The sequence below is a fragment of the Carya illinoinensis genome, chromosome 13, assembly GCF_018687715.1.
Source record: "Carya illinoinensis cultivar Pawnee chromosome 13, C.illinoinensisPawnee_v1, whole genome shotgun sequence".
NCBI classification, from domain to species: Eukaryota; Viridiplantae; Streptophyta; class Magnoliopsida; order Fagales; family Juglandaceae; genus Carya; species Carya illinoinensis.
This window is the reverse complement of record NC_056764.1, coordinates 30,473,607-30,496,299: the sequence shown is the minus strand read 5'-3', so window position 1 is coordinate 30,496,299 and position 22,693 is coordinate 30,473,607. Positions and strand designations below refer to the sequence as shown.

Sequence of the window (22,693 nt, the reverse complement as noted above, 5' to 3'; positions counted from 1 at the left end):
GTTCAAGCTTGATGGCTATATCAGAGTGGATCTGCAATTGGGCATCACTTGAGCAGTTCACAATTTTTAGATGCTTTGGTTTAACATCACTGCCTGAAGCAATGAGTAGGCTAACCTCTTTGAAAACGTTGGAAGTTTATGATTGCCCCATCGTATTATGAAGATGCGAAGAGAGGTGAGGATTGGCCCAAGATTGCTCGCATCCCAAAGCTGGACTTTCGTCTTCCTTAGCTTGGCTGATCGAGGTATTTTTCTACCAATTTTATCTTTATCCCCGCATCCACCTTCTTCACTTGTTAACTTATAAAATTCTAGTTGCATAAACGACTTCGAGTAAAGAAGAAACAGGGGAGAAGGATTGAGAGTTTGTTAAAAATATCTAATGTACTGCGACTTCTACAAGTAAATTACTTAGTTACGATTACCTCGCTTTCTTTATTGTTTTATCCTTTCCTATTCAAATAAGAAATATCACTATATGCATGATTCTTCACATCCAGGAGAATAGTAATGAGGCGGAAGAAGAGCAAAGGGAAGAAATATAGGAGGGGGTTGCGGAGGAGATCTAGGACTGGAATTCAGGGGCCGCAATATTGAGGCTGTGTAATTTCACGACAACAATTTCAACAGGGGCCTGCATGTTTCTTAGCATGGAAAGTGATGGCAATTTGATTTTTCTCAAGACTATGTCATATGTCTAAACTTAGAGGGATGATTTGGTTTGCATTTTGGAGCACATGTATATGAAGTTGATCATAGCTACATGATGGATGATGCAGCCAATTGCGCGCTTTGAACTCCTTTATTTGTGCATGCTCTCCAAGAACATTTTCTGCCATTAATTATCTTGCAGCTAGCTGTTGCACAGAATGAGGATTTTCGATTTTATCCTATGCTCGGTTTATGGCAGCTTGTAACATATTTTCTTTCACTCTAAACGGGTTAATAACTCATGGTTGCAGTTTGCTATTGGAGTACCTATCTATTACTGTGTTATCATTTGATATTATAGAGGAGGTGTCCATACTTGATGTGAATTTTATATAATTCTAGCAATTTTGGATGATCTTTCCCAATTCATAGTTTTAGTATTTTTTCATATTGAAACATTCAAATTTTTTTGTCCCACACTTTTTCTCCTTTGCATTTCCCTCTCTTTTTCTTCTATTTCCATTATCAGTAGTTCGCGTGGCTGGACTTGATCTTTTGTTGCTCGACATACTAATAACACCCACCAAGGTAATGGGTTTTCGACTAATATTGGGCAACAAAATATTCTGGTTTTCTTTAGATGGGAGACACATCTTGACAGTTGCCTACTCAGGTTTTGGCCATTTCAAAGTCATCGGTACCTGAATTTTGAAATTTTATCCAAAGACTTTCAAGGTCATCAGCTAACTTGGTTTGCTTTTCTGAAGACATGGAAGAAACAAAATTCTAAAACTCATCAAGATATCAGCTAATCTCCTTGGAATTGTGGTCGAAAAGTGTAATTTGAAGAAGGATTGTCACTTTTAGGGGTGTGGTCCAAGATATAATCATGACGTTGATAAAGGAGCAGATTTAAACTTGACAGAGATATTTTATAATCCCAATCCCAGACTGAGCAAATTTATTGAAAGATATTCCTTGACATCTGCAAATTTTGCTAATCTTCTCAATTCATAGTTATGTTGTTTTGTGTGGAAATCTTTAGATATAAACATCCATTCGCTAAGCCCAGCCACTACCATTTGCTGCATATGGATATCTCCTTATTATTACAATGTATATATGATTAGAACGTGTTCTACCTCTGTCTGTTCGAGGACAGGAGCATTATGATTAGACTAAGAAATACTAATCTTGGAGATCTTTCTTCTCTCTTCTTGTTCTATCCTCAACATTCATTTTGAACTTTTTAAGAGAACAATTGTTATATTATTAATAATACAATCAATTGTTAAGGAGCTCAAAAAAAAAAAAAAAAAAAAGGAAATGGAAAGAATGAAAAAATCTAAAGTAAATAAAATACAAGAAAATGGAATTGTAATTATCATTGAACCAAATCAGTATTTTTTTAACAATCATTATGTATTTCACAAAAATTACTTCTCAAAATCCACGAGACCTTAAGTGATCAAAGTAGAAGGAAAGATTTCCCAAATTATTGAAGTGAACTACAAAAAATGAATTGGTGAACTATGGTAAAATCAAATGAATAGAAGAAACATTTCAATTGAAGCTTCAGAAACAGTTTCGAAAGCTCCAAGTATTGTATAAAAATCACGCAAAGGAAGTGAGGAGGTAGACAAATAATAGGCCAGGCATGTTAAAGAGCTAGCTAGTGCAAACCTTCAACAATTTTATATGCCCAGATATATTCATATAGTAAACAGGTGAAACCCTACAGATTTGTCTTTGACAATTAAAAAGTTGATCCTATAACAAACACTTTCTATCTTTTACTTTTCATCATTATCTGCTGACATTCAGCTGTTCATATGGGGGGGATAGGACAATAAGAAAAGGAGCAAAAAAAATTAAGTTACATCTCCCAAGGCCCCAAGTTCTTTCAACTTTTTGTATGTTTCTTGTTCAAAGAGTATCTTGGACATAGATTAATGAAAGCTTATGTTTACTTGGAGACGACGAATGATGACAGGGTTTACTCTAGCCAGCAATTCCCTTGCAAATTCTTCATCAGTCCTCCAAGCAGACCCATCCCCTGCTCCACCAGATCTTTAAAATAACCAAATTAAAGTGAAATAAAGAATCAGATAAAAAATTGAAATAAACAAGTACCCCCTATATTGTTTGCCCCTTTCTCCCTTTTATAATAATAAGGTAGGATCTTCAATAAATAGCAGACAAAAGAAAATAAAGGGGGGGAGCAGGGAGGAAAGAGACATTATAGTATCTTTTTAAAACATAATATTGATGCCTTACAAGTTATATATATGCAAAGTACCTTTAATAACTTCAGGATTGCCAGGAATTTGTTTATTCATGCCCATTGAAATGCTTATTTTTTTAATTCATGCCCATCGAAATGCTTAAGCAGATGATGCAAAAATTTCTTTTAGGATAGTAGTGTTGAAATCACAAAAATATCTGTTATTAAATGGGGTTTTCTTGTTTCCTCTTAATACATGCCACGTTCTCAAAGATTGAAGTAATTAATTACATCTATTTCAGCTCCTGTGTGTGTAAGTGATGGTGGTTGACTTTATTTTCATGTCCTGAGGTAAAATGTGAATGAATTTCAAAAGTTTGAGATGGAGAGTAAGGTATTTTTGAGATGCTTGTGTTTGGTTAGCATGTTTAGTTTAAGTGGGGTCATTGTGTTGGCAAGTGGAGTATAAATAAGACTAAACCAACTTCTATAATATATTTGCTCAGTGGAGTATAAATAAGACTAAACCAACTTCTATAATATATTTGATCAAATATGTTCATGTACTTCTTTATACTGATGTCAGATGGGGTTTTTTGGATGGTTCTTCAAAGTCTCTAGCCTTTAATGAATTCTGGGGATGAAAGACTAGAAGAAATATATTTTTAAAATTTCTGGTTTACTTCTAGAAAATCTCTATCGACCAAGGAACTCTAGGACAGAGTCTAGAACAAACTTTTTTTAAGCTATGATTGTGAGAAGGTTTCAGTAAACATACCTCCCAATAGCTTTTCGGGTTATGACAGGGAAGGAGTTTTTGGATTTAAATCTTTCGGTGCAAATCATTTCTAGGATCGCTGAGTCTGTGTCAAACATTTCTGTTTTTCCTGTCTATTAAGTTTTAGTTTTTTTCCTCAGGTGGGTTGGTCTTGCGGGTTGCTTTGGATTGGGTCTCCCATGTTTTTGGCCTCTGATTTTCTTCCTGGTATGCTTTACATTTTTACTGTGATGTGCATGGTTTGCATATTTTCCTCTATTTTTACTGCTGCTATTTCTTGGTTGTGGTGTTGGTTTTGGTTTTGCGCATCTTCCTGGTATGCTATTTGTTGTTGCTGCTATTTGGCCTCTATTTGTTGTTGCTATTTTTGGGAGAAAAGAAGGTACTTGAGGTAGTGTTATTGAAGATGTTCTAAGGAAAAAAACTTCTGAGATGAACCTCTTTCTTTTATTCCCTGAAACATTCAACAGGCTGTGACAAGAACTGTATTATATCCATACGAAGCTACTGAATTAACAGCTCTAACTAAAATGTCGGTTCCATCTCTTTAAACTCAACTCTGGCACCTTTAACTACAAAATGCACTTTCTGAAGACCAAGAAAAAAAAAATCTGACAAAATGTTCATGAGATGAAATATTGAGGTTACTGATTGGACGTTCATGTCCTGATTCATATGCCTGAAAATGATAATCTTTCTATGCAGTGCCAATGTATATACTTTTTTTTTTTATATACGTAAGAAGTAAATTATATTGATATGAATGAAATAGGCATAGCCCATGTACATGGCTTCTTCAATGACGCAATGGTGAGAAGGGTTATTTCATAGAGCCTACAATTTTCTTACAAGTCAATGTATGTGTATTTTTTTTTTTCCTAAAACATGCACCTGGAGGAGCTTTCTTTTTAGAGGAATTATTTTTACTCATTTCCCTTCATCTATCACTTTTATGGACAACTTGGTGGTGATTAAATAGGAAGAAATGTTGATAGCAAACTAGCTGTGTACAATTTGTATTGGAATGGTGACCATGTCTTTGGGTTCCACAATCTATAATTGTTTTAGGAGATAATTGTTAAGAGAAATTAGCTCAAAGATACAAGCATGACATTCCCAAGTTCTGAAATTTTAGTACTATAAATTCTGTCATGGTATCTTCCAACCTCATCTGTTCTGACATTTTTTCCTTCTAATACTTGTTTAGTTGGGTGTATAACCAAGTGGAGGGAAGTTAGAAACAAGCATAAATCGTGCAACCTACAGCCTGAACAGGTGAGATGATTTTCTGTCCTGTTTTGTTACAATTTGTACACTTTCTACAAAACATTATGTTATGCTTTTAACTCAATTTCTTCCTGTATTAATACCCGATAGCTTAATTAGTTGCTAGCTCATTACTTGCTTCCCGTTACGTACTCTAGCTGGAGCTAGTTTTGAGGCAAAATCCTTATCATCGATGTTTGTTAATTTATTTTCATAATTAATCCTTGTTCTCTTGCAAGAATCCAACTGATCAAAGTGTGTGTGTGTGTGTATATATATATATATATATATAAAACTGGGTTTTAGAAGAGAGCAGACTATGTATGTATATGTATATAGCACTACCTTGGTGTTCTGTGTAGTTATATTGAACTGTATATTAAACTGTAAATTTACATACTTGCATAGATTTGGATTTGATATTAGAGATATGATTTGCCTTATTTTTGGTTTTGGAGCTATTGATAAGCTAGCCTACAATTTTTATTGCAATATATATTAATAAATTGCATGTTTATATCGTTGGATTTCCTTAATGAATTTAACTTGCCTAGAAATAATATTATCAATTAAGAATAATATGCTCTTACTGGGTCTCCTTGAGATTCAGGTGTTTAAATTGAAACTCGTTTTCTTCAGGCATATTTTCTAATGTATCTCTTTGTTGTATTACTAATTGAAATGATACAGGTTGTTGAGATCACAAAAGGAAGTAAGGTGAAATATGAGCTTGACAAGAAGACAGGACTAATTAAGGTATTGACCATTTCGTCCTCTTAAATGAAAGATTTTAGTGCTAGTCTGAAAAGTATATTCTCTCGGCTTTGCTTTGAAGCATACTTAACTAGAAAAGGTTGGTTCAAAATGCTACCAGTCCAAATTTTTTTTTGGGTGTTTCTGCTGAATGAGGACTGTAAGATCTTTGGAAGGGTTTTTGAGTTATACTTCTATTTCGGGATAATCTTAGTTCTTGCATTTTGCTACCTTGTACTTTGACTAGATATCTCCCATCAGATTGATCTTACCATCTGCATCAATGGCTCAGGTTGATCGTATTTTGTATTCGTCAGTAGTATATCCTCCTAACTATGGGAATTTTTTCCTATTTATGTATTCAATAGAAAATTCTCATTTCTTAGTTCTTTGAGTGTTGAAAAAACAAATCTCACTGTCATATTTTCTAGATAACTCTGATATTGTTAAATTTTCGATATATTTCTTATTGAGTATACAAAAGAATAATTTATTGTAGAAAGTTCCAATGTTTACCTATATTCCATTTCCAGAGATCCCTGAATACAAACTGTAAATTCCAAGTCATTGCAGTAGTTCAACAAATTTGTCACAAATCTACCAAATAAATTGCCAGTGATGAATTTGCCACCACGTACTATGTTCATTGGAAGCACTTGCTTGCAGTTTTTTGAGTTAAATGTTTTTTACCAGAAATAGAATGACTATACACTCAAAATGAATGCACATAAGGAATTAATTAGGAACTTTCTACCTCTTTCCTTCCCACCTCAGTCTCTTATCTATTGATCCAATTTAATGAAAACTTTCTTCCCACCAGCATCATCTACAAGTGGTAAGTGTTCCCTCCAGTTCTTTACTAAAACATGGACTATTAAATGCATGCTTAGTGTCGGATACTGCTATTCCCATCTATCATCACTCTTCTTTGATGAGAAAAATCATTTATACTCTTGTTAACATTTCCTTTGATGAATTATTTGTTATTTGGATTGGTTTCTTACATATCATTTTTTACAACTCAGATAGGTAACATGTTTGGTGACACTTGTTATTGGTTTTTAGATCATTTGTAAGTCCGGTTTTGTGCTTCCCACTTGTGCAATTGCTTTTTTGAGCAAGAACATATAATTTGGATGTGTATTATATTTTTTGAGGATTCTGTTTTTGTGCTTTTTTAAAAAAAAATTTCTGAAAAACCTCTTTCGGCGAGTATAATTTGCCGCAAATATTTTTAGTTAATCACCTCAATACTCTTTTTCGGCGACAATTACCAGCTGGAAATATATAATGGCGACGATAATTAAAATTGCTAGAAAAATACCTAGTCATTTGTAGCGATTTCCTAATATTTTGCTACTATATATCACCGCAATTGACTTTTCTCAACAATTTTGGTGATACATGAAAAGGCCATTTCCGTTGATTTTTGGGATAGTTGCGACGGACAAAAATCGCCCGAAGTAGTTGTTTTTGCAACAATTTTTGCCTATCGCTGAAATTGATAAAAAATGACTTTAATTTTGTCAAACATGCAGCAAATTAGAAAGGGCCGAAAATGATGAATTGCACGATTATTGAAGGTATTTGCGACGATTTTGAGCGCTGAAAAAGAATAGATTTCTTGTAGTGCCTAACATTTATAAACTTACATCTTAAGCTTACACGGGAAACCTCTCCACTAATCAAGCCAAAACCTTATAGTTTTGCGGAAGATTGTGGTCAACAGGGTAATGATGAATCACGTTATATCTTATTTATTTATTTATATATTTATTCTTTGCACTTCTACATGTCAAACACACACTTCTAACTTAATATTCTTATGGGCTTTCTAAATCAGTAATAGGGACAGCTAGGAGATACTGTATTTCATGTTGGTCTTAGATTACTAGCAGCCAGGTACATGCAATGCATGCACATCAGAATGTCAATGCCAACAAAGAATTCTGCAGCTCAATGTTCAAAAATTATGTGCAGAGGGAAGGTGCTCATCTGCTGTACCCTCAGTTCTCTTTCCTGTTTGTGATATATAATAGAATAATTTTTTTTTTTTTTTTTTAATTGGCATTGGGTGTAAGGGAATAATGTCCTGACTAATTCCGGGGGTACATAGGCTCTCGGCTGTGCACCGGTAAGGAGTTCTCCACAAATACACATCTGATATTTCAAGCAGAAAATCCTCAGTCCGATAGCCCTAGAAATTGTTTGCATCCAGTGAGATTCAAACCATATATAATAGAATAATCTATGATTAAGTAATAAGTTGTCATATGCTAAGGGTTAGGGTTGAGCAGCAGCTGGAGTATAAGTGGTGAAATGGGCTCAATGGGCCGGGCCAGAGTTGGACCAGAGAAGAGTGCGTGGGCTGGGTATAAGTTCTCATAATAAAAAGCCCATTAAGAGTACAAGGATTTAATAGTACTTTAGCATATGAATTACGTGTATAAATACAGTACGTAAATCATCAATAAGGATATCAGAAGTTTTACAATTCAATTCCAAATTCTCTTCCTCTCTCTTTCTCTCTCTATAACCTCTTTCTTTCAGTTACATTCTTGCACTATTAGAGAAGACTTGTGACAACGTGGTATCAGAGAAGTGAAGATCTTCTTCTTTCTCATAGAGACAATGGCGGAAGGCACCAGGCTTAATCAGTTACAAGAGTCGTTTACAACATTCAAGAAGGCTGTGGAGTCACACCAGACAGCCTTGGAAATAGAAGTTGGCTCGCTCAAGAAGGCATTTGATTCCCAGCAGCGTTCGATGGAGTCCTTGATCGTGCAGTTGAAAGGGATGACTACTGAAATGCAGAAATTGAACCAATCAAGATTAGAGGTATCAAGCAGCAATGTCAATAATCATGAGCCACAAATGCAAGTGGGTCAGAATACACATACTAGGTTTGCAAGAATCGATTTTCCTTCCTTTAATGGAGACAATCCTACTAGCTGGTTGTACAAAGTGAATCATTTTTTTTTGTATTACAACACCCCATCCCATCAGAGGTTGCAGTTAGCCTCTTTCCATATGGAGGATAAAGCCCTCGTGTGGTTTCAAGAATTGGAGGAGTTGGGTGGATTACCAACTTGGGATGTTTTTGTTCGAGCATTATTGTTGAGGTTTGGTTCAACATGTTATGATGATCCAATGGAGGCTATGACTAAGCTTCGACAGACTGATTCAGTAGAGGATTATAAAACCAGATTTGAAGCATTATCCAATAGAGTGAAAGGCTTGACAGAGAGTCACAAGTTGAGCTGTTTTCTGGGTGGTCTTAGGGATGATATAAGGCTGCCAGTTAAAATGTTTTGCCCCGGAGATTTGCTATCTGCCTTTGGTCTTGCTAGGATTCAGGAAGAACATGTCCTGCTTAGCAAGAAAGCGGCAAGAAGTGCTGGAGCTTTTGTTTACAATGGGAATACAAGGTCAATGCTGAATACCACGACAGAAAATTCCAAGAATTCAAATGCTAAACTCAGCAAATGTAGGTTTGGTTGTAATGAGGTGGATTACTTGGGCCACTTGGTGTCCAGCAATGGGGTGAGGGCTGATCCTGCTAAGTTGAAAGCTATGGTCGATTGGCCAGTTCCTAGTTCAGTGAAAACTCTGAGGGGATTTCTCGGGTTAACTGGATATTATAGGAAATTCATACGTGGATATGGGGGTATTGCTGCTCCTCTGACAGCATTGTTGAGAAAGAACAGTTTTAGTTGGAATGAGGAGGCTCAAGAAGCTTTTCAGAAGCTGAAACAAGCTGTCATTCAGCCACCAGTGTTGGCACTTCCTGACTTTTCTAAATCCTTTGTTATTGAATGTGATGCTTCGGGTACAGGCATAGGAGCTGTTTTGATGCAGGATTCAAGGCCTATTGCCTTCTTTAGTCAAGCTCTAAAAGGAAGAACGTTGGCTTTATCAACGTATGAGAAGGAACTATTGGCACTAGTGTCAGCTGTTCAAAGGTGGAGACCCTATTTGTTGGGGCAGTCTTTTATTGTGAGGACTGATCATCAGAGTTTGAAGTACTTACTGGAGCAAAGGATTGGCACTCCTATGCAACAGAGGTGGATTACTAAACTACTTGGTTATGATTTCTTTGTTGAGTACAAGAAAGGCCAAGAAAACAGAGTTGCAGACGCATTGTCAAGGAAATTTGAGGATAAGGATTCAGTTCATTCTTGTTCTTTATTTTTAATTTCCTTTCCTACTGTTAATTGGTTAACCGAGTTAAAGCAATGTTATGATGATGATTCTGAGCTTCAGGAACTTTTGAAGAAAGTCAAGGATGGCCAAAGTTCTACCAAGTTTTCTATGAAAGGGGACTTGTTGTTTTACAAAGATAGACTGTATGTGCCAAGCAATGTGCAGTTTATTACTAAACTGTTACATATGTTACATAGTAGTCCAGAGGGAGGTCACTCAGGTGTAGATAAGACTCTTTACAAGGTCAGAAGAAATTTTTTTTGGAAGGGCCTTAAGAGGTCTGTAAAAGAATTCATTCGGGCATGCGATATTTGTCAGAGGGTCAAAGTGGAACAAACTCGGCCAGGAGGGCTGCTTCAGCCCTTACCAATCCCAGAAAAGCCATGGACAGATATTTCAATGGACTTCATTGAAGGGTTACCATTGTCAAAAGGCCATTCTGTCATATGGGTAGTAGTTGATAGATTGACTAAATATAGTCATTTTATCTCATTGGCTCACCCTTACTCAGCCAAAACTATTGCTCAATTGTTTTTTCAGCATATCTTCAGGTTGCATGGAATTCCTCAAAGAATTGTATCAGACAGAGATCCAGTGTTCACAAGTAGATTTTGGGAAGAATTGTTCAAATTACATGATGTGCAATTGTGCCATAGTACTGCCTATCATCCTCAAACGGATGGGCAGTCTGAAGCGGTCAATAAAAGTCTTGAGACATATTTACGTTGCTTTGTTGGTGACAGACCCAAGGATTGGGTGCAGTGGATGTGTGTAGCAGAGTGGTGGTATAATACGTCAGTACATGCATCTACAAAAATGACTCCTTATCAAGCACTATATGGGGTCCCTCCACCGAGACTTCTATCTTACATGCCAGGAACAACACAAGTAGCTGAAGTGGAACAACAACTCATGGCAAGAGATCAGATTTTGCAGCTACTTAAAGAAAATTTAATTCAAGCACAGAATCGTATGAAAAAATTTGCAGATCTAAAGAGGAAGGAACGGGTTTTTGCTGAAGGTGACTGGGTTTACTTACGATTGCAACCATATAGACAAACCTCACTAGCACAACGCAGGTCTCTGAAGCTAGCACCGAGATTTTTTGGGCCCTTTTAGATCAAGCGGCGCGTGGGGGAAGTGGCATATCATCTACAGCTGCCAGCATCATCAAAACTCCATCCGGTGTTCCACGTGTCGCAGCTGAAGCCGAAGTTAGGAGCATCCGTCGTGGTTTTACCTCAGCTACCTCCAGTCGACGCCGAGGGCATATTAAAACCAGAACCAGTGGAAGTTTTGCAAAGAAGATTAAAGAAGCATTGTAACAGATCACTAACCGAACTATTAATCAGGTGGGAAGGACAAACGGCTGAGGATGCAACCTGGGAGGAGTATGGGACGGTGACGGCGGCTTACCCACACCTTGTGGGCAAGGTGTTTTAATCGGGGGAGGTATTGTCATATGCTAAGGGTTAGGGTTGAGCAGCAGCTGGAGTATAAGTGGTGAAATGGGCTCAATGGGCCGGGCCAGAGTTGGACCAGAGAAGAGTGCGTGGGCTGGGTATAAGTTCTCATAATAAAAAGCCCATTAAGAGTACAAGGATTTAATAGTACTTTAGCATATGAATTACGTGTATAAATACAGTACGTAAATCATCAATAAGGATATCAGAAGTTTTACAATTCAATTCCAAATTCTCTTCCTCTCTCTTTCTCTCTCTATAACCTCTTTCTTTCAGTTACATTCTTGCACTATTAGAGAAGACTTGTGACATAAGTATTCTTTTATACAGAAAGTGGGAGAGTTATGAAGTTAGCTGTTTCTTTCTTATCAAGCGAAGAAAAGTCTGGAAACATAAAACATTATGTGGCATCATTACACATGTTGCCGAACTTTTTTCATGTTTTTTTTAAGCTTTAACACAATTCCATTCTCTGTACAGTGGCCAAACAGGCCCAAGCAATTATGCAATAATGCTTGAAGAAACATGCAGGTGAGAAACCTCTAATGCTCTTTTATTTCCAAGTTCTCCTAAAATGTAAATGATCGGAAGTCAAGATTACACAAGGAAAATTCAATATAGCCTTCAATTACAAGATATTCTAACTCGATTATCTTTCTGGATAATAAGCATGAATTACCCTATAAAACCCAAAGAAATAAATTTCCTTGTAAAATTACGTGCCTAAATTATATAACACTGTCCTTAATGTAAGATATGAAGGCAAAAACATACCCGTGGATGGACCATTGATCCTCCAGCCGCCAACGAATATGCAGTACTGCCAGAGGTTGTAGATAAAATTAACCCATCCCCTTGGACAGAAGTGACAAAGGAGTCGTGACAATAGCATTCCAAATTTGTAAGGTATGATGATATTCCAAGATCAATTGTAACCTCATTCAAAACAAGTATTGGTTCTTCGGTATCATTTTTAGCTGCATCCCTAATAACATGACATTGCAAACGATGTCGTAATGTGATACTAATTGGACCCTTAAAAACAGAGTCAATTCTCTGTAATTTTCAGAATCTGAAGAATATTAATGACCAACTTCCAGTTAGATAGGAGAAAGCCAACAATTATATGAAAGATGTAATAAAAAGGTGTGGGTTGTATAAAGTTGTGTCATTAATCAAATTGTTAAGAGAAACAAACGACTTTAAACAAGGAGGAGGATACGTTCATAAAGCCAAGAGACCCTAAAGAAAATGGGACGATGGGAGGAACTGGTCCTTTAAACCTGGATGCTGCCTGACAATCAGTTGATAATAATTGCTAAGCACAGTCTGAAAGCAAAAGAATCTGAAATAGATATCATTGTCTAGCATGAAATTCAATCGATGCAGATTCCAGGGTTTTAGACTTCATTTCCAAGAATAAACCCACTCTTACACTGAATTAGACAAGCATTATGCATATTACCTTAGAGATAACTAATGAAAAAATGATCATATTTAGAAAAGCTTACTTGCAATGCTTGTAAAATCTGGAAAACCAAAAAGTAGAGAAAATCAAGAAAAACAAAAAAATGCAGTATTCAAGTTGACAAGTATACTTCTATAAATGTTAAGCACCACTAGAGATTTTAAATACAAGATTATAGAAAAATCCCATGGTTCCTTAGTTTTCTATACATGTTAACCATCCACTGATCTAGGCCATTCATTTCTTTTGGGTAAGTTACCTGGTGTTAACATTATAGACACACAGAGCCCCGCCCCCCCCCCCCCCCCCCCCCCCGCCCCAAAAAAAAAAAAAAAAAACCAAAATAAATAAATAAATAAATTACCACACATACATGGAGTGCAAATATATTTGGCTAACATATTGGAAAACTAATGCCTCACGTTTACCATATGTATACCCTCTTCTACCTTAGACCCTAAGAGGACTATGTTATTAAATTAAATCTAGCATGGACAACTTTCACTAGCAAGTACCACACTGAAGTAAATGCACATACCCAAAGGACTGTTCCATCCCCACCAAAGTTACCACAAGGTCAACTTTTGTATGCTGGAGCAAAATTTCCTTCTTTGAAAATGATAAGAAAGTCATAAAGGGTAAGATTATAACCATGTAGCAAACGCAATTATAACTAGAATGAATAATCATCATACAGGCAAATTAATTGGATACTGTATAATTTTCAAGTGACATTCATATGTTGCACGATTATCAAAACAGATTTGACTTTTATATGCATGGAAAATTTCCACTTAATTATCAGTGGTGGTCAAAACCACAAGCATATGATAAACCATCCACTTAATTTGGGGGCTAAAACTTGTTATCAGGACCCTTTATTGGAACATAAGCAATATTAAACATAGACTTTCACAGATATACAAACATGCGGGTGGGTGCATTTATGTATGTATAATAATCAGTGCGTCTGTATTGTATTGCGCTTAAAGTTGGGTAGACCATGTACAGATGTGACAATCATGACAATAATCAGAAGAGCTGTGAGAAAAGGTTTTAATTATCTATCATATGCAAGGTTTTTCTATACTTTTCAAAAAGGAATAAACAAAGTTCTATGTTTTAAAACAGCTGGTCCAAAGAAATGTTCCACTGCTCACCATCTGGGAAAGCAGAAAGATAATATAATTTGAATAGAAATTTTTTTTAGAAAAGCAGATCTAAAATTAGACACCAAAATGATACAACAAAGTCTTTTAGCTTAGAGAGAGAGAGAGAGAGAGAGAGAGAGAAATAGCAATAGAAAGACCGTTGACATAACCCACCCGTCAGCATGTCAGTTATATATTAAATTATTTTCTGTGTGTTAATCACATCAGAGCTCGTTTGACTAAGAGGTCTTTAGTTACATTCATGGAACTCCCATTCGGTGATTTCTTCTTTTCTGCACGTACAAGGACCAATTCAAAATTACTGGGCAGGCAGCTTGTGCTTGGGTGTGTGTTGGATACACTTGTTGATAGCTCAAGCTTTTGGAATTTAAGGCTCCTAACACAAATTTATGCTAGTTAGATGCATTCAAATGGTCAACAAAGGATTAACAAAAGAAATTACATAACTGAACGTTTATATGGATGGAAGCCAATCAGATTGAACATTTGCTCCAAAAACACATTTAGCTTAGTAACATGGAGTACATTTAGAAAAATTCTACAACGTCAGTGAGTGATGATTGCTGCAAAAGAATATATGGAGTTTTTAAATAACCATGTCTAAAATTGTTTCTAGAGAGAGAGAGTGGGGGACAACGCCCTCATCACTCTCTAATTTTCAGTCAGTCCCTTTCAGAGCTTATGTAATGCGTAGAATCTTACCCATGTCTTTCCTCTTCTTTTTATTAACACATGAATAGTACAGCTGGTCTCCTCGAAGTTCATTAAATTACCTTTTTAGTTGCAATTTTAGTGATTAAAGAGTAGAACACATACATTAGCAGTTACAAAAGAGAACTTGTAGCAGTTGTGAGATGAGGGTATCTTGTTTTTTTCTTTTTTTAATGGCACCGGATGTCCGAGAACAAAGTCCAGACTAATCCTGGAAATGCATAGACCTCGATAAGGAGTTTTATGCAAGTGCACCTTGAGTAATTCAAGGTTATCTTATTTACTATAAACTCAATCCTAAACTAGTATAATGCCTGCAGGCATTTTACAAAGTTCAAATCAGATTGCTCAACTACTACATTTACCTATTAAAAAAATATTGCATAAAGAAATTGCAGGAAATAACACTTGGAAAAAAATATATATATATATATATATATATATATGAGATCATAGTTTTGTAATCACATCTGACCATTTCTGCACATAGAACTTGGACAGAATTTGAATTCGGTTTGGTCAAAATAAGCACAGTTTGTGGGTGTGATTCCCACCTCAAAGAGATCTGAAAGAAAATGAGGTTTCAATTAGAAAAAGATGAACGACCCCAAAATTTTGTTCATTAGTATGTTCATTTACGCGAATTATGCTGGAAGCCAACACACCCCATGAGGTTTTGATTAGACAATAGATGACAGACTGTGTTACCCTTCCCCCCCCAAAAAAAAAAAAAAAAAACACAACAAAAGCGGCCTATTGCTAGAAAAACTATCAAACTTTGCAGCAAATGACCATACAGTGGCAGAAAAGTCCTGCCGCACATTTGCAGATAATAAATTGCCAATTAAACTACTATATTCGGCTATCTGAAATTTTGTGAAAAATATCTACTTATTATGGAAATGGGAGCCGCTGCCATAAGTCATTTATCTTACCAGAAATACTACAACCTGCTCTCCAAATCTCGATTAGTTAACTCAATTCCTGGAATGCAACCTTGCCACTAATATGCTATTTCATCAATTTAGATTGTGGCTATTGAATACTTACTACACATATATATTGAACGAAATATATTATATTGGAAACTTATGTCGATAGAAAAAATAATTCACAGCAACTTTGAAGCCTCACAATAACTTAATTGTGATGCGGTTCGACAAATTGAGACTGACTTCAATTAGCTTTTGCTACTACTACACATCTATGCAAAAGGTTATTATTGGTAACTATGTCTTTTGGAAAATACTTTTTAGGAAGAATTGTGTATCCTCCAATCTGCCTTATTGCCGGCTAATTATTTTCCCCACTTTAGGAATTCATTGATGATTCAGTTATGCCAAAAATAACTATTCTTGGGCATTATTTTCTCTGCTATAGCTCAATCTTGGCAATGTTGTTTTACATCTAATTCTGAATACAATGACCTACATATTGATGGTAGAGATTTAAGGGTCCTGATGATGCATTCTTGCCGAAAAGCCTCTATTCCCACAAAACAACTCCATGTACATATCTGTCACAATTACCTAGCATAGCAAAAGATGATTTCTTGCTACTTTCCTTCCCTACCATTTTGCCACTACTACACGATATGATAAATATGTAATTACTATATATACAACGGTGACCTCAACCAGATTTTTCTCCATAAATTAATGCTCAATACATAATTGGTAATTTGCAACCTATGCATGTTGCAGCTGACATATGGCTTTGATATGATCATCATGCCATCGGTTTTTGAGATGAAAAGTATGAAACCAAAATGTCCACATTGTTACTATAGGTCAACTTGACATCTTCCCCCTTAGTACATTTCCAAAATAAATAGGAGAAATCAAGTGGACACAAATATTTGATTACCCTACCAACTCACAAACAAGGCACATCCAAATGAACACATCTATTTTATATATCACTACTTAGTTCTCCATTAAACATATTTCCATCCAAATGCACCATGCTCAGTTAGTCAATATCCAGCCAACATAAACCATAAATTGGACATGATCTTATCAACACATATCACTTAATCATCAATTCTAGTCGCATTAATTACATGCTTCCTATAATTGGCATCCTGTTCAATCTGACATGACCAGCCAATATACATAAACACGATTCCCATTTCTACGTCCCAAAACAGAACTATTACAGATCAATATATATAGCATGGTTTCTATTCTCTTCCTTGGTCAAAGGTATCTGTGGGGTTCTTGACTCAAAAAAAAAAAAAAAAAAAAACACACCTCCAATTGTCCACATCATGTCAAGGTTGGCCTCATTGTGTCTTCATTAGTACAGTTCCTTCAAATCTGCTAGGCTTCATACTCCCTGCATGTATATTTTGAGTTGAAGTCATGAAAATCCATTTTTTTAGAGTTTAGTTGCTTCTAATATAGCAGAGCTGATAAATTACCAATATTATGACAATATTGGACACTTACTATGTACCCTATGCCATCATGCAATTGACTCTACTCTCAGCCACCAATTGCATGTATTTTTATCTAACCATGCAAACTATTTAGTTAATCTAAAGCACGGATAGTTTGAGTGGATATCCAACTGTCAGGAATACATACCTTTTGAGCACCTATATTTTGAGTTATTTTCATGGAAATCCAACATTTTTACCTATGAGTTCCTTCCTAAATAGCAGGGCTGATAAATGACCAATATCATGTCATTCTTTGACACTTACTAACTACCCTATCCCATCATTCAAGTGACTGTACTCTTAGCCACCAATTGCATGTATTTTTATCCAATCATGCAAACTATTTATTTAATCTAAATCATGGACAGTTTGAGTAGATATCCAAATTCACCATAAATGAGCATATGATAGTGTTAAATGGAGGAAAAAAACTGTGAATTAGGACTCAATCAACAATATTAAGTTCTAGAAGAGTGTGGAAATTGCATACCTTATTCAAAGTTTTTTGCACCAACATGGCAGCAATTATTGCCATTGTCAACCCATACAAGGCTGACTGTTAAAGGAGACGCAAACTTCGGAGCTGATGCCACATCCATACAGGTGCACAGCAAAAATTATCAAAGTGAATTACTTCTTATCACACCTTACTTCTTTCTTCAACCAAGACTTCCCCAAAAGTAAAAGCTGGGCAACCAAAAAACCAAATACCCAGGACGCCTAGGCATTCATGCGAGTCTCCTGATGAGACTCTCTTTGATTGTATTCTAGGTTAACTACATGATTGTTCATCAATTTCTCGTAGTCTTTAAATTGATTCTTGAAACGATGCAACTCATCTCTTAGTACCTCTAACTCTCTCTTGTACAAATTTGCTTAATTTTTGTTCCTTTCATTCTCTTCAACAATACGAAGATAGTCCCTATTTTTGTGCAATGCTATCGAAGGTTCAGGTATAACCGAGTGGCCAAGTTCTGTTGCATAGCCTGATCTATGTAGCCTGATCTATGTCCTAAAACCTCCTTGAAAGCTGCATTGCACTTCTCATTGTTGTTTTCTGTATTCACCTCAGTCTCATCCAATCACTCAAGCATTAGTTTCTACATCCATGGAGTAGAAAACACCATTAATGCAAGCATGTGTAAGCTTTTAACAATTCAAAATACACGCAACAGATACTAAGTTCCACTTACGTAGTTGTGTGGTGTTCTGCTATGTCAGTGATAAAGCAACCGTTCAGTGATAAAGCAACCGTTCTTTCTTGACCAATGCACTTCTTTGTAAAATCGTATCAAGTTCGGGTCTTGTTCATTCTAGACCATGAGCACATTTGTTAGTTAACGGGAATCACATTCATAAGAAAGTATATGTGCTAGTAGATGAATGGGAAAAACAAGGAAGACTAACCATTTCCTCCAAAATTCTAACAAATGGCTTTCTCCCTCCTATATAGTTCACCTTTTGTTTCTGCCTATTTCTCTAGTTTCTTTTTGACATTTTCTGAGGGTGATGTCCATTGGACTTGTCTACCATCAATAGAATCTGGTGTTGAATCCTATCAATCATGTCTCAATTAACTCATCATGTGTAATTAGCAAATTAGCAAGACAAATAGTAGGCAACACAAAAGGGGAAAAAAGAAAATGCCAACATAAGGTTGCACATAGGCAAAGAAAGATATAGACCCTAACACAAGTGTTAAATACTGTGTGTAAAGTGAGAGTATGAGGCATAATGACCAAGTGTTAGAACTGAAGTATTAAGTTGCTTAAGTGAGCCAATGGTAATAAATAGTCAATGAAAACCAGACTTAATTATGCAGCAGATTAATGTAGTTGGGTAAAGGACATAATAGCTGATATTTGCTCTCTAAAACAACAACAACAACAACTGCTGTAACAAGAATAATGTGACATTCACACTGAACAGCCACCTTAAGTTTAATGTCTCGGCTTTGCCGTATAGTGAGCTCATCTTTATGACTATTAGTTGCAAGTGATATTGGTTTAGGCAAGATGTTTATTTTGAGTGATGTGCTAAAATGCAAACTCACTCGATGTGCATAGCAGAGCAAGAGGAGGCAAGTGCAAGGAGCACAAAGGAAAAAGAAGCCTAGCACAAAATTTTACATTTTAAATATTCATCCTGGAAGGAAAAGGAGTCAACATCTGTATGGTTTTCCAGAGTTGATAGCATCCTATCATTTTCATGCTATATCAGATGTTGTTCTTCGGCAATGTTTTTATGGGAGAAATGAACAAACATTGAGTGACTAGTGATGTAACTAGGCTTGGGCATTGTTGGTACTGGATTGTGGGTTGTTTAAATTGATGTACATCATCCTATCAAGTTACAAAGCAGTCTACATTAGAAATAGCAATCAGTTCAGATGATTTGAATCCTTGTTGTGGTCGCGATGAGGCACAATAGAAGCTATTATCTAGCAAGAATGATCCATTGTTCAATTGCATATTCTGAAATTGTTTACCAAGTGAAATAGGTAATTTTGTGATAAAATACAACATTGGGAAGGGTATGGTTGAATTATATGAACAATAGTCTCTTGACAGAGTTAGTATTTGAAGGGAAAAGGGTTTAAGGTTTACATCTGATCATATCCATGAAGAGTGATTGTTGTTGCTAAGCTGTTTGGTATAAAAATGACTTGAACACGTAAAGTTTACAGAGAGACTCTATCCAATTTTTTTGCATCTACTAAGGTTTGTTATGACTCAACCATTTTCTTGTTTGCAAGATCAGTTACATGTCAAGGTGTGGGGCAGAAAATGCTAGCATCACCAAATCGATTTGGACTGTAATGTAGATATGTTGATGTATTTTCTGTTATAATTAGATTAAAAAAATCATTTCATGCACTGTGTTTATGATCTTCATAACAAGCCCATGAAGATTCATCATCACATACATTCCAAGCTCTCGTTGTCTATTTACAATCAGATTGTACATAGTATTTTCAAGATTGTTTTGGTAGTTTGCATTGTCCCCATCTAATACATCAAATGGATGTTTTCCCCATAGTATTTTCAAGTACGTTCTACACTTGGAAGAATGTATGTATTTTCAAGTACGTTCTACACTTGCAATTGGAAGAGTACACAAATCAAGATATCTTGCCATAAGCATATTACCATGGTAGGGAGGATGAACGGTGAGTGAGCTACCAAAAAGCTGAATCAGTTTCAATAGTGACTGCAGAGATGTCAAAGTGCAAACAAAATAAAAGGGACTGGTGCAAAGTTGCTAATTCAGCAATAATGTTAGTTCCTTGTCCCAAAAACTAAGAAAAGCCAAACATTAGTTGACCAGAATGATCTCACAAAAGACCACAACCAGATTGAATAAGCTGCACTTTTTGAGCTCTCAAAGTGCATATCTGACTATAGGATTGTTGTGTTTAAATTTATTTAAGCAATTGCCATTGTTTTTAAAAAAGTGCTTCTAGGAAAATTTTCCCTTGGAGTGTTATTCAAGTCAAGTTCCATCATATCATTATAACTTGGTAATCGTTTTATTCTATTAGGCTAATGTTTTTGATATATCAAATTGGATTTATATGTGCACACATACTTGTGATTTAAATGCTTAATTAATAGACCTAATTTATTTGAAGTGCACTTTCTACACATCAAACACTTATCAAACGGCTTGAATATAAGCTTGCAATGAATTTAGTCAGTCTTCTCTATGATGGCTTTCCATAGTTTTTTTTTCCTCCATGTATATATATAACAAAAAAAATTTAGAGGTGTTTAGAATTTGATGCGACTCTTAACATTATAAGGATGGTATCCAACTACTTATTAAAAAAAAAAAAAAAAAAGGATGGTATGCAATTGGCTTAGACTTGTATGTCTCCCCCATCTTCCCCTAGTTTGTTTTTAAGAAACTCACTGGATCTTTTCGATAGAAGGTTACCAGTGATCAAAGTTGATATTTTTTGCATCATATGGATGTCATTAACTTGAACGCAACACTGAGATCACTCGAGGGACACATTGACATTGTAGCACAAGCATCGACCTTAGCATATCAGCATTGGAATTGGTATGTTATAAGCATGGGATTATTTTGTGGAAATAGAATTTGTTTCTCTACCCTGAAGAATATCTAACTCCGCTTCTGTTAATTGTAAGTCTGCTTGTTGCCTGTTGCACATAGAACAACCCTGAATAAATGTCTTGCAATTTTCAATACCTACATTTATGTATCTATTTCTTCATAATTGGTTTTTAGAGTTTCTTGAGTTTGGGATTATCGCATATGAGAATTCGCTCAACCAGTGGTGGGTTCTTTACTATATTGCATGACCTTAGAGCCAGTTTTGTAAGCTTCTTTTTTACCTTGCAGTTTTTTCCCCTTAGGTTGGTAACCTATAGCTTCATATATTGTGGGTTTTGAGCATCCTCTTCTATCACACGAGACCTTAAGAGTATCTTGTAATTTGCATTTGCTTCAATACATAGCCATGTAAAAAGACTTGATGAGGACCTGAACAATTTTGCTGAAGATCTAAAGCAAGGTAGCTAAATTTCTATGTTATATTGTATCATGTCTTCAATGATTTTGAAAGAAGTTCAATTCCAGTATATCAAACTATTAGAAGCTTTTTTGACTAAAAGCACATAAAAGAAACCAAAGAATTAATCTGCTTTGAAAGTGGAAAAGTTTATTACCTATCTCATGTTTTGTTTTCTTTTCATATTTTCCAATTTTCTTTAGAGGAAAAAGTAGCTCCAGATAAACGGGTAATTATACCCCCACTACCTATAGCCCCTGTAAGTGAGAACCGCAAGTCATTCTATGGAACACCTCAAGCTTTAATTGTTTTACAGCTCTTTCTTAAATATTTGATGTTAAAGATGTAAACCTTCCAATTATCTGATGTCTGACAATTGGCATTACATATACGCATGCACTGACCTAAAAGAGAGAGTAACTTCTATACGCATGCTCTGATCTGACCAACTGACAGAGGGGACCCAACAGCAGATTTTAGTACAGATGCAACCGGCGGAAATCACACGAAATAATTCACTGACACAATCCATCATTCACGAAAAATATAAATTTAAACTGCACAACCAGCCAAAATATTACTATTATAAACACAATTTAAAGACTTTTTGCACAGACAGTATACACAAAATTCGAAAGAAAGAATAAAAATATGAAACACACAGAAATGAAATGAGAATTTCTGTTCATTCTTGTAGCAATAAAGATAGATGCTTATTATTATAGAAAGAAATATAAATAGAAATAGATATTTATATTTGTGTGTAAGAGAGATGGGTACTAAGAAGCCACATTGGACAATGAACCTTTTCTAATTTATGACTAGAAAAGGTCATTAACGTAAGTTTGCGCATTAACACTAGTCCCACACAAATCTTATTCTGTAAGTTTGCACATTAAGGTAATTTAATATAATACGTCATATTTAATGTAAACTCTCTTAAGAGTTATTAAACAGAATCTCTTTAAATATAAGCTTTGGAAAGAGTTCTAGTTGCAATAAGACTCTGCTAACGGATCGAATC

The 22,693-nt window shown here is 35.6% G+C and overlaps 1 protein-coding gene and 1 pseudogene across 1 annotated transcript in view; one reads left to right on the top strand and one right to left on the bottom strand.

Annotated features, from left to right (window-relative positions):
* LOC122291360 (putative disease resistance protein RGA3) overlaps nucleotides 1-1,126 on the top strand; it is a 56,719-nt gene extending 55,593 nt beyond the window's left edge. Inside the window, exon 3 of the mRNA XM_043099055.1 lies at nucleotides 501-1,126. The gene's annotated coding sequence lies outside the window, so the exon portion shown is untranslated. The remainder of the gene's footprint in view (nucleotides 1-500) is intronic.
* LOC122291369 overlaps nucleotides 1-13,475 on the bottom strand; it is a 96,946-nt pseudogene extending 83,471 nt beyond the window's left edge.
* Nucleotides 13,476-22,693: the final 9,218 nt, after the last annotated feature.